Here is a 10,711-nt window from a genome sequence, read left to right as displayed (position 1 = left end):
GCATGTCACACTGCTGGACATTTCATGACCCTTTTTACATTTGAAGCATTCATACCCAGGTGAAAAGGAAATATATTTAAAGTGTGCTTATTTTGATATACTTAATGTATTTTAAGTGTATTGTATTAATTATGTATTAAATGTGTTATTTTGGAACAACTTCAAGTATACTAAATGTACTTTTATATGTATTTAAGTTCAATTTTAATGTAATAGTAATATATTTTAATATACTTAATTGTGTTAAAATGGAACTATTTTAAGTATATTTAGTGTAATTTAATAGCACTTCTTTAAATTGTATTTTTAATACATTTTAAATGTACTTTCGAAATACAACTTAAATATATTTTTAACATCATATTAATGTGTTCCCAGTATATTTTAAATATAATATCAGGTTATTAATAATGTATTAGTAGAACACTATGACCCACTATTAGTATATTAAAAATATATTTTTACAAAACAATTCAGTATGAAAAATATATATTTTAATGTAATAAAAATACAGTTAAAAATTACAATTCAGTTAAACACAGTAAAAACAATAGTACAAAACACATTATTAATGTATTTAATACATTAAAATATATTTTTATATATGAAAAAAAGTTAAAAATTATAATTCAGTTAAACACAGTAAAAACAATAGTACAAAACACATTATTAATGTATTTAATACATTAAAATATATTTTAATGTATTAAAAATACAGTTAAAAATTATAATTCAGTTAAACACAGTAAAAACAATAGTACAAAACACATTATTAATGTATTTAATACATTAAAATATATTTTAATGTATTAAAAAAAAGTTAAAAATTATAATTCAGTTAAACACAGTAAAAACAATAGTATAAAACACATACAAACGCTCTTTGAAAGATAGTAAACATTAATGCACTACATTAGTACAGCAACATATGAAAATGAAACAAAATACATTAACATAAAATTATATAATAAGTATTAAACAGAACAACAACAAAAAACGAACTTAAAAGAATAGTTCACTTTAAAATGAAAATTCTGTCATCATATACTCACCCTTAAGTTGTTTCAAACCTGTATGTATTTATTTCTTCTGCTGAACACAAAGGAAGATATTTAGAAGAATGTCAGTAACCAGACAGTTTCTGGGTACCATTGACTTCCATAGTAGGAAAAATTATACGATGGAAATCAATGGGACCCAGTCTGGTTACTGACATTCTTCTAAATATATTCCTTTGTGTTCAGCAGAAGAAATAAATTCATACAGGTTTGAAACAACATGAGGGTGAGTAAATGATGACAATTTTAATTTTAAAGTGAACTATTCCTTCAAGTCAAACAAAGTTAAATACAATAGCTGCAAACAGTCCTTCATCCTTCAAGCGAATTGAAGTGATTGGTCTTGGAGTTTGCCTCATTGTTGCATTTTCTTCTGATCAGTGCTCGCACCTCAGACACTGTCGTGGTCGGAAACGGTTTGATCACAGTATCTATGAAAAGGGAAAAATATTTTTATTTTTTTAAATATTAAAGCAAAATTAACATCCGTTAAAAAAGTCACTGTTCCCTTTCGAAGGGAACTTGCACTGCGTATCTAGGCGCCCCTTTTATACTTCTGGGTCGCACTAATAGTGTCATAGGTTGTCGCCAAATTCGATTGCCGTGATTTCCCAAAGGCATTCCCCCAAAGCGTCATGCACCGTCTCATTCCCTGTTCTCAGGGAACAGAGGTTACAGTCGTAACCTAGACATTTTTTTAAAATGGCATGTAATGCTTAGTTCATATATTTTAACAGAAGACATCCAATATAAAATGTTAATAAAATGCAATAAAGGAGTTAATAAAATATCGACATAAAATAGCACAAACATTACGTCTTGCTGAACAACAGTGAGGTCTACATGTATACATGACACTGTATCACAGCAAAAAAAGAAAAAAAAAGAAAATGTAACTGTTTAACTGAAAAAGTACCCAGCCAACAAGTATAATAATTATAATGTATAACAAATGCTAATCTTTATTTTTAGCATTATTATTTGTTTTAGTCTTTGACTTAGAGAGCAAAAAAAAGTGATGTACAGAAACACATACTAGAGATGCACCGATTACAATTTTCTAGGCCGGTTTCGATTCTTCACTGAGTTTGACCTGCCGATACCGATTTTAGCCGATTCCGATTAAAAATTTTCCAACCCCTTTACAGCACACACACATATTTGAAGAGTTCAGATTCAAACGCTTTTAAGTGCCATCTGAAATTTTATTCTAAAATTATCATTTTTATCAAGCTCATATATTTAAGTTCAGTAATTTCACTTAAATGACAAATAATAGGTAATTTTCGTTGCCATTTAAGATAAATTACTGAACTTAAATATTCAAGCTTTATAAAAATGATCATTCTAGAAGAAAATTTCAGATTGGCACTTAGAGGCTTAAATTGCATCTGAACTCTTCATTTATTAAATTTTTTTAATAAAACACCATAAACTTTTACCCAAACTGAATAATTAAAACAAGTTTAAATGGGTAAATTTTCTACAAATATTTTTGTGTTCATTTTCTAGCCTACTCCAGTTCTTGTTAAACACACTAAACATGCAAATTCTGTGCATTTTTTGTGTGAAATCATATTTATTTTGTCCATCAAAAGCGTGTTTTCACTTTAATTGAGCGTGAGCTCCTGCTTTAATTACGTAACGCTCCGGCTTGACGCTCAAGCACTGCTCCTGCTCCGCATATTTTTTCCGGCGTGAATGTCAATCAATGAGAGCATCCACACCAAAAAAAAAAAAAAAAAAAAAACACGTTGCTCACGCTTGCGGTGTGTGAAATGGCCGTAATTCACGAGGTTTTCTACATGTGTGTTCCGTGTGCATGTGTGATTGCCGATGTTGCGCAATGTTAATCATACGGCGCCCGAGGTCATGGCCGATCACGCGAAAATGGAATCAATCGGATCATCTCTACTTACTCTCTTCTCTGCTTGTCTCTGCATTCAGATTTCTGTTTTTCTTCTATAGTAGCTAGTCTGAAAAACAACAAATAAAAACCGAGATTTATATTTATATATATACACAAACATATAAGGCAGGCAAATTATGAAGAATGATTTGTTTTGTTTTTAAGAATGACAGTACGCTGAGTACAATGTACTTGGTGGGTAATATAATCAAAACCCTTCACAGACTCGGCAGTTTCAGACGTATGCTCTCTTATAAGCATCCCTTTTAACAATTTAATCTTTGTACTTATTTGTAATAAGAAATATATATTAGAAAGTTATCAAAAAGGCAATAAGGTTATCAATCTTGAACAAATATAAACACCAATCAACACACACTACCCTTATTGGCTGGTCAGCTCAAGACAAAGGTAACTATATTCATAACATGTTATTTTCAAACTTTTTAAAGATCATTTCATTAACATCATAACAACGAAGGCAAATTCTTCAGGAAATCAGAAATAAATACACAGCTTCAGCAAATAAAAATGATATTAATGTAATGATGTACATATTATAATAACTAATAATTTTTTTTGCAGATGCATTGGACAATGTTTTAGTTGTTTTAAGACTCCACGTAGATTTTAAACAGATTCATCAAAGACTTTAGACTTTGACAGTGCAGAAGTTGCTAGAGTTCAGTGTCAGCATCATGTTACAGCGGTTAAAGTCAGTATCCCACGTGCAAGTCATATTAGCAAATGCATAGCAGACCTATCCACCTAGGAAAACAACTAAACAGTGAGCTATTTATTTATGCAAACAGCAACTAAAACTTACCAGTAACTTCTGAGGCAGAATCTTCATCTCTTCGAGTGTGCTTCGACTTTGACTTGAAAATCTTGGCTCTGATGGTCAAATGTAGCTGAACTGAAAAAGACGTGATGTTACACTTTGTGCCAAAAATACGAAATGCTGTCATGATCACTTACCCTTTAGTAGTTCCAAACCATTTAAGGCTTTCGTTAATCTTCGATAGAAAAACTGACATTTATATCCCTCCGATGAACGATTCACCAGATCTGTTCACGTTTCAAAAAGTGAATCGCAAAAAACATCACCCAATCCATATCAATCGCGTGGTTTCCTCCAAGTCCTCTAAAGAAACACGATCGCTATAAATATTTTAACAGTTTAAATTTAAACTTCTAAACCTAATCACATTCAAGGACCGCATGCACAGCAACTGAAGCTCTGAGTGAAATGCGAGCGCATTATCATAAGAACCAATCACAGCCGTTCAACGCCTCTGGAACCAATCAGAACTAGTCACGTGTGTTATGCGCATTGTTCAAATTTAAACAAGTAACGTTGCAACACCTTTTTGGAAATTAACATTTCTTTGGAAAATGTATCTATGATGCATTTCAAAAAATATGTTGCTGAAATTATTGTGGGAATTTCAGTAGTACAAAATATAATGTAATAGACAACAGCATTAAGTAGCCTTTTACAACAAATAATAATTGTAAGCTTATTGAAATGCTAATAATAGTTGACAAATGTTTCTAATACATTATAAGTTGGTATATTGTAAATGTAATTTTTTTTAATATTAAAATGATAAATACATAAATAATTAAACTATATTGCAGTAGGCCTAAGTGTTTATAAAGTACATACATTTTAAACACACTAAAATTTTAATCATTTTGCTATGTTCTTACACAAAGTACACATAAAATGTACTTTAAGAGCAACATAAGCATGTTTTCTTTAAATACACTAAAACTTCACTAAAAGTATGGTTGTGTTTAGCATATTTCTTAAAAGTGTAACTAAGCATATATTTATTACCAAATACTTCTAGTACACTTTTTAGAAATATATTTAAAGTATGCTTGTAATTAGCATATTTATTAAAAGTATAATTAAGCATATATTTATTACCAAATACTTCTAGTACACTTTTTAAACTATATATTTAAAGTATGCTTGTAATTAGCATATTTATTAAAAGTATAATTAAATATATATTTATTACCAATGTACTACTAGTATACTGTTTAGAAATATATTTAAAGTATGCTTTTAATTAGCATATTTATTAAAAGTATACTTAAATATATATTTATTACCAATGTACTACTAGTATACTGTTTAGAAATATATTTAAAGTATGCTTTTAATTAGCATATTTATTAAAAGTATACTTAAATATATATTTATTACCAATGTACTACTAGTATACTGTTTAGAAATATATTTAAAGTATGCTTTTAATTAGCATATTTATTAAAAGTATACTTAAATATATATTTATTACCAATGCACTATTAGTATACTGTTTAGAAATATATTTAAAGTATGCTTGTAATTAGCATATTTATTAAAAGTATAATTAAATATATATTTATTACCAATGTACTACTAGTATACTGTTTAGAAATATATTTAAAGTATGCTTTTAATTAGCATATTTATTAAAAGTATACTTAAATATATATTTATTACCAATGTACTACTAGTATATTTTTTATAAATATATTAAAATGCAATTCAATGTATTTTTAATGCACTTTAAATAAGCATGTTGGAAATACAAATGTATTATAAACATACTATTTGAATTTCAAATATATTTTTAATACATTTAATACTACGTCTTTTTCACCTGGGTAATGACTGCATTAACCCACTGGACAGAATGTTACACATTTGTGGTCCATCATGTTATGTCCGTACAGCATACGATAGAAGAAAATAAATAAATAAACGAATTTTGATATATTATGTTACTTATTTACGCATTTGTGAACTGGTCTGAGTAAGATACATATTACTTAAAAGGGCTGTTGATATTGATTTGACTTTTTTAACTGTAGTTAGTGTGTAATGTTGTGTTGTCTAACTGTAGTTAGTGTGTAATGTTGTGTTGTCTAACTGTAGTTAGTGTGTAATGTTGTGTTTTTTAACTGTAGTTAGTGTGTAATGTTGTGTTGTCTAACTGTAGTTAGTGTGTAATGTTGTGTTGTCTAACTGTAGTTAGTGTGTAATGTTGTGTTTTCTAACTGTAGTTAGTGTGTAATGTTGTGTTTTCTAGCTGTAGTTAGTGTGTAGTTAGTGTGTAATGTTGTGTTTTCTAGCTGTAGTTAGTGTGTAGTTAGTGTGTAATGTTGTGTTTTCTAGCTGTAGTTAGTGTGTAGTTAGTGTGTAATGTTGTGTTTTCTAGCTGTAGTTAGTGTGTAGTTAGTGTGTAATGTTGTGTTTTCTAACTGTAGTTAGTGTGTAATGTTGTGTTTTCTAACTGTAGTTAGTGTGTAATGTTGTGTTTTCTAACTGTAGTTAGTGTGTAATGTTGTGTTTTCTAGCTGTAGTTAGTGTGTAGTTAGTGTGTAATGTTGTGTTTTCTAACTGTAGTTAGTGTGTAATGTGTTTTCTAACTGTAGTTAGTGTGTAATGTTGTGTTGTCTAACTGTAGTTAGTGTGTAATGTTGTGTTTTCTAACTGTAGTTAGTGTGTAATGTTTTGTTTTCTAACTGTAGTTAGTGTGTAATGTTGTGTTTTCTAACTGTAGTTAGTGTGTAATGTTGTGTTTTCTAACTGTAGTTAGTGTGTAATGTTGTGTTTTCTAACTGTAGTTAGTGTGTAATGTTGTGTTTTCTAACTGTAGTTAGTGTGTAATGTTGTGTTTTCTAACTGTAGTTAGTGTGTAATGTTGTGTTTTCTAACTGTAGTTAGTGTGTAATGTTGTGTTTTCTAACTGTAGTTAGTGTGTAATGTTGTGTTTGGTCATAAACAACATCTGCAAAGTTACAACGCTCAAAGTTCAAAGCAAAGGGAGATATTTGCTTTTAAAGAAAAGGACTACAACAAACGGCTGGTAGGAACTACACGACATTCCTCACAGGTTAGTGACATCACCAACCCTAATATTTACATAAACCCCGGCCCCGGGACACGATTCATAGATTATCAAGACAGAATATGCTAATCAATGACTAGAAGATAACTACACATAAGCTTCATAAATTCATCAACTAACCATTCAGAAATGTCCTGTTCTTCTACATGTTGTCACTTCTTCTCGAGTCTCTCCATCTTTCTGACTCGAACACAAAAGGCTAAAAGTTTTAAAAGGTAAAAGGACACGAGCTCTTGAAGCTCCGCCCCCAGTGCCGGGAGCAGCAGCTCATTTGCATTTAAAGGGACACACACAAAACGGTGTGTTTTTGCTCACACTCAAAAAGTGACACTTTAACATGCTATATAAAAATATCTGTGGGGTATTTTGTGCTAAAACTTCACACACACACTCTGGGGACATCAAAGATTCATTTTACATCTTGTGAAAAGGGCATTATACCCTGCCTTTAAGTTTTGGCCTTGGTTCGTAGATATAGGAGCACATAAATTATGATTTGAAAAATCAAGGGGCCATTTAGACATGGATTTTTGGAAAGCTACTGGATGATTATGTCAGTAATGATTATTTAATAATAACAACTACATTATCAATCCATCAATTCTTAAACATTTAAGAAACAAATAAGTCAAAAAAGAATAATTATAGGTTACTTATATGACAAAAATGCAAATATCAGCAAATAGAGTCCCAAGTGTTTTAAAATAAATCACACTAAACAAAATTTGATATATGTTATGTGAACTGGTCTGAGTAAGGTGCATATTACTAAAGTTTTGGCCTTGTTCGTAAATATAGGAGCATATGAATTATGATTTGAAAAATCAAGGGGCCACATTTAGACGTGGATTTTTGGAAAGCCACTGTATGATAATGTCAGCAATGTTTATTTAATAACAACAACAACAATATAAATCAATATGTTCACATCCATACAAATAAGTGTAAAAAAAAGTAAATTAAAGGTTACTTAAATGACTTAAATGCAGATATCAGCTAACAGCGCCTGGAGAGCGGTTGCCAGCGTCTTAGGTGGCCTCTCTCTATGCAGCGTCCTGCTTCATTCAAGTTAAAATGACAACTGACCCTTAATTGAGCGGTGTTTAGTGAGCGGGTCAGTGTTTTCCATGCTGCTCAGAACACTAGGGGAACTAACAGCTCCCGCCATACAAGCCGTTCTTCCTGTCGAGAGCGCGAGCTCAAATATCCATGAGACTCATTAAGCTGGAGAACGCCTTGTAGCGCTCGCGGCTCGAGGCTAGTCGTGTTCTCCAGAACTACTGAGTCAAGCCAGTGATCGTGAAGGAGAAACAGAGGCCTTGTCACAGAATACACCTCTTCATTGTAGCAATTTAACTTCAATGTTTCAATGAGTTCACCAGTGCCACAAGATTTGTAGGATATACATGGACTGGCCCCAAAATATGTTTCTGAGGTTATACATTTGAGTTGCTCACAGAGATCTCAGAGATCCCACAATCCACTGCTCCTTGAAATTCCCCGTCACGCTTAAAAAGTGAAGGAGATCGTGCTTTCTCAGTCGCTGCTGGCTAACCAATGTTCATCAGATCCTCTGTAAATATGTTTCAAACTCGTCTTAAGACATATTTGTTTGATGAGGCCTTTGCTACTTTGTAAGAACGGTTAGGCTTTGATTTGATGATTATATTAGTATTATTATATTGTATTATTTCTTTCCTTGTATCTTATTGTTTTATCTAATCAGTTTGAAATGTACGGCACTTTGGTACACACTGTGTTTAAGTAACTTTATATATCAACTTTGATAATATATGAAAATGAACCCACTGTCACAATTACAGTTGAAGCAGAATATAAGTACATTAGCCTAGTAATATTTAATAAACAGTCTCAAACTAAACATGATAAACTCAGAACAATGCAACGTAAAATAACTGACAAAGAACAAGACAGAACACAGGGTATAAATAGACACGACTAACGAGGCAATTTAACAAGACACACCTGAACTGAACTAACTAATCAATAAGTAACCATGGAAACAAACAGGCAGGAGCGGAGGAAGACTAAACTGAACACAGAACACAGACAGAAATCAATGACAATGTAACACCCACTCAGCTAATAATATTAAAAATGACAGGTCCAGCTAAGATGCAACAGTTCCTCCATAAGTGATTACATTAGTACAACGGCCTAATGCACATGCTTAAAAATGTGCTTTTCACTACTCCCATAATGTAATTGATAAAGCTTTACAGTAGTATATTTTATTATATGATTTGATTCATTTCATATTTTTAAATATGATGGTTTCATTATAAATATGGTGATTATAAGGTGGACACCCAATTTGATATAATTGTCATCTAATGTCTTGTCAACAAATGGAAAAGTGTTTTTTATTATTATGTTAAATATTGTGTCTTTCGCTCAGAGCAGGGGCGTCTTTAACCCCAAATATACCATACATTTACATATTCTTCTGATGTTGAAAAACTGCTTTAATTACTTTTAATAAAAATTAAATTAGCACAGGATTAACTTTGCGTTGCTGTTCACGATCGTGTCAAGGATCAGCCAAATTTTCACGTGCATCTTGAAAAGCGGCTGTTAATGTCCCCTGTGGTGTAAATCCAGTTTTTAATGTAGTTTATGTGTGTATGTGGTGTTATTAATCTGCTTTAACACACACATGTGTAAGTTCATAAGTGGACAGCATTGCTGAGTATTTTCTGCTTAAAACTGCAGTGAACCAAAGACAGTCTCAAAAACACGCTTTAAAATCGCTGGTGTTTCTGACGTCACACACTACCTTGACCAATCAGATCAACGTGTGATCGTCCACCAGTGGATCTCTGAGTGAGTGAGTGAGTGGAGGCGGGGCTCGTTTGCATATTCATAGAACCACGCATACTAAATGAGACAAGAGTGTCGAGTTACATTCAAGATATTTTAAGGCATGAAGTTTTTTTTTTTCAAGGAATAAATGTTTAAATATGTAATTTTGGTGATCAAAGATGAGTTTTAAGGGATAAAATTGACTACAGGGGGACTTTAAGAAAAGTGCTGAGCTGAATTTTTGTGCCATCTAGTTAAAAGAGAATAAAGTCAAATGCGCCTTTTACCCAACTGTTAATCTACTAAACCTAATTTAGATGTTCAGGTTAAAAAGCAGGTTAGAATGAGAACAATGACTCAAAATCCTTTTCATTTATAGCCTATCTTGAGACTAAAATAAAGATAATAAAATATTAATAACAATTCATACGCAACTAATGAATAATATTATATTGAGTTCAAAAATTAAATTTCATTGAACATCTACAGAATATAATATTACAAATGCTCATATTACAACCAACTGATGAGCAATCTATAGGCCTAGTTGACAAACACACAGTTCAGGTTCAGCTTCCTTTATTCTATACCCGTATGTAAATTAGATTTCAGTGAACAAGTTGAGGCTGTTTCTCATATATCACAGACATAGACAACACTATAAAAACACTAACCCAGTATAATAGTTAGGTATGGACTGTAAGGAGTTTGGCTGTGTTTTGAGGAGGTGTGATCTGTACTGTAGACTCGTGGCTGTTGTCCAGTGAGAGGCGGTGGAGATCAGATCATCTGAGCTCGATCACAGCAGTCGTGAACAGCTCACTGCCACAGTCACAACACTGTGACATCCATCAGGGATTTCACTTTTATTCTTTTTTTGTCTTGTTTTGTTTTCCATCAAACGGGTTCAGACTGAAGCATCCCTCAAAGCGGGTGGCTTTTGGGTGATCTGAGGAGGTTCAGTGTCCCACAAACCGGTAAGTGAGCTTCAGCTCGGTCACTGTGATGGG

At 31.9% G+C, this 10,711-nt stretch overlaps 2 protein-coding genes across 5 annotated transcripts in view; one reads left to right on the top strand and one right to left on the bottom strand.

The window, feature by feature from the left end:
• Nucleotides 1-751: 751 nt before the first annotated feature.
• Nucleotides 752-10,711, bottom strand: part of LOC306990571 (uncharacterized protein) — an 82,145-nt gene continuing 72,185 nt past the window's right edge. The window contains exons 1-4 of one of the 3 annotated variants that reach the window (XR_013795900.1): nucleotides 3,946-4,266; nucleotides 3,794-3,883; nucleotides 2,978-3,034; nucleotides 752-1,489 (exon numbers count right to left, since the gene is read on the bottom strand). The gene's annotated coding sequence lies outside the window, so the exon portion shown is untranslated. Of the gene's footprint in view, nucleotides 1,490-2,977; nucleotides 3,035-3,793; nucleotides 4,267-10,711 lie in introns of those variants that run through there. The other 2 variants (XR_013795899.1, XM_079597542.1) reach the window with 2 other exon arrangements.
• The window catches only part of slc6a11b (solute carrier family 6 member 11b), a 33,195-nt gene continuing 32,873 nt past the window's right edge, over nucleotides 10,390-10,711 (top strand). For both annotated transcript variants that reach the window (XR_013795897.1, XM_079597540.1), the window contains exon 1: nucleotides 10,390-10,678. The gene's annotated coding sequence lies outside the window, so the exon portion shown is untranslated. The remainder of the gene's footprint in view (nucleotides 10,679-10,711) is intronic.

This window comes from Phoxinus phoxinus (assembly GCF_949152265.1).
Source record: "Phoxinus phoxinus genome assembly, chromosome: 22".
Classification (NCBI taxonomy): Eukaryota; Metazoa; Chordata; class Actinopteri; order Cypriniformes; family Leuciscidae; genus Phoxinus; species Phoxinus phoxinus.
The sequence above is the reverse complement of the archived record's forward strand: the minus strand, read 5'-3'. Positions and strand labels throughout refer to the sequence as shown.